The following is a 2,735-nucleotide window of genomic DNA, read 5'->3' as shown; positions in this document are numbered from 1 at the left end:
GCATGAGAATTGGGAACCGTCACTTTTCTCTCTCTCTCTCTCTAATGTTGGTGAAGAGGAATTGAACGTTTGAATCTTGTTTGGTGGACCAAGGAGTTATTATTTTGTTTGGGTCCGCTTAGGTTTGGATCGGGTCAAAAAAGGTTTTTTTTGGGAGGAATGAATATATCATTAACAGAGGGTACGTTTTGAAAATTTTTAAATAGCAGCGAAAATTTTTTGGCCGAAAATAAGTCGGAAGGTTTTTAGCGCTTTTTAAGTAGAGGGATATTTTGAATTGCTTTTCCCTTTTGGAAAAATAGGGGCAAGTTATGACCTTGTAAGTTGTATGTGTGTTGCCAAAAACCAAATTGTAGTACGTAATGCTTGTCTAACTGTTATGTCATTAACATTAAATTTATAGATGGGAAGAATTAATTGATTTGGAACCATTAGAACTTAGACGACTTTTATTCGGTGCGCACATGAATTTACATTAACCTAAATTACCTAAACTTTGAATTTTGATAACCAGTCCCTGGACACTAGTGTGGCATAAGAGTGTCATCACACTCTCTTTTAGCCAAATGAAAGAAGATTTAGCTAAATTAATGAACTTCAAGCGGTGTAATTTCTAAATAAGAGAAAAGCATGTATTTCTTCTTTTCATGTAATATTTATTTATTTGGTTGTTGTCTTTTTCGGGTCATATTGGTAAAAAAAAATTGATTGAAATTTCATTATTTTTAGCCAAAATATTGGAGTTTCAACTGTATATATATTTTTAAAGTTTCTTACTCATATGCAATAATTATTTATTCTAATTATGTATTTTTTTCTTCCTTGCCAAAAGTGTAACAATAACTTATTAGAATGTCATTATTTTTGCAAATAATAAAGTTGTAGCCACTAATAACATTGTTGCAAGTTTTTTTTTTTTTTTTAATTTTTTTTTTTTTATACACATTTGGCTTCATGGTCGAAATATATAATTGGTGGACACAAAAAGGTAAAAAAAAAAAAAAAAAAAAACTGACAACTTGTGAAGGCCTTGCAAACTCATCACAAGCCTTTCATAGCAGCTGTTGAATACTGATTTCAATATTTTTACTGCCTAATGCAATTTCTTTAAAAGAAGACAAAAGTAATTCCTATGTAAAAACGGTTATCACGAGATAAACACAACATAAACACAGAAGGAACAAGCACTCAATTGTGCAAATAATTTAGATTGATAGCCTTAATTATATATAACTAATGTAGGAAAACACGTGAAGAACACCTTAACAAAAATTGTTTGTTACACAGACTAGTTACACAAAAATGATAATATAAAAATTGTTATTTGAACACCTTACCAGAACAATTATTTGGATCACAAACTGATTTTACACATATTATATGGTAGAGATTATTATATGGTGCATACTGGATAATAAGGCAATGATTATTTTGTTGGTGAATAGCAATGTGGGATTGTGATATGAATGATACACACATTTCTACTATAGAAGAGTGGGTTAAAAAGCAAGGATCGTCGTCAAGGGAAATTCGGTAATTTTACTAAGGCCTTATTTGTTTTCATTAAGATTAAGACGTGAATCGAATACGCGTCTGAATGATTAAGATGTTGTCTCTAGATGCGAACAATTTGAATGATTAAGGCATTTTGTTTTGGCTTGTCGGAATCTAATAATATATATTTATTTAACTATTATAAATATAAACTTCAAATAAAAAGTAACTAAATATTAGATGTCACACCTTTAATTTCCGATAGAGACATGATGGAGCACAGACACTTACTTAGGGCAGAAGCTGAACTGCAGTTCTCGTGATACATAATCTTCTTGGGCACTTATTTCATGAAAGAATGCATAAAAAGTTTCAGAACAACATACTATTCATCTTTCTCAAATCGGTAAAATGTTAAACATATGAAATCAACAAAATGCATAATGACACATCGGCTTACATAGCGTTTACAAAACGACATATCATACACTCGGCTGCATGCACGAAGTCTAACATAACGAGATACCCACAACCACGAATGCTACGACTGTTGGCACTCAGGGAAAAATGGGGCTCCATGATCAGTTGGAACATCTCTGCTAAATGCAACGTACACACACACGTGGCATAGGCATGACCCTCGAAGGGGGTCGGTACGGAATATGCGAGCATGTAAAAAGCATGGCTCTGATGCATGAATCATCTCGAGATAAGAAGTATAGGAAAATCATGAGGTTTACCTTGAAACATAAATCATGCGTGTCGATATCATATCAAATTCGTTGTAAGCCCAAGAAACATAATTAGAAAAATCATCTTGTACATATGCATAAAATATGGTACCTCGGCCCTCACAATGAGGGACGCGGTAAATAAAATCATCATATCAACATGTACATATATATATATATATATACCGTACCCGGCCACCTCTGTGAGGACTTGGTGAAGTAATCATCATAGCATCGTGTCATTATATGCATCATGTCATCATATATATATATACCATGCCGGCCCTCTAGTGAGGGACTCGGTGAATAGAATCGTCGCATATACTTATCCTGGCCGCCGTCCACGCATCATCACGTAAATCGTATCATCGTATATATATATATGTAGCCGACTCTCACAGTGAGGGACTCGGTGAACAATGCGGTGGAGTGTGCACGAATACGTACCGGCCGGGACTCGGTGAAAGACATATTGAGCTTTACCACGAGAAGCGGAGTAGTGAGAAACCA

Source organism: Lycium ferocissimum, chromosome 4 (genome assembly GCF_029784015.1).
Source record: "Lycium ferocissimum isolate CSIRO_LF1 chromosome 4, AGI_CSIRO_Lferr_CH_V1, whole genome shotgun sequence".
Lineage (NCBI taxonomy): Eukaryota > Viridiplantae > Streptophyta > Magnoliopsida > Solanales > Solanaceae > Lycium > Lycium ferocissimum.
This window is presented reverse-complemented; position numbering follows the sequence as displayed.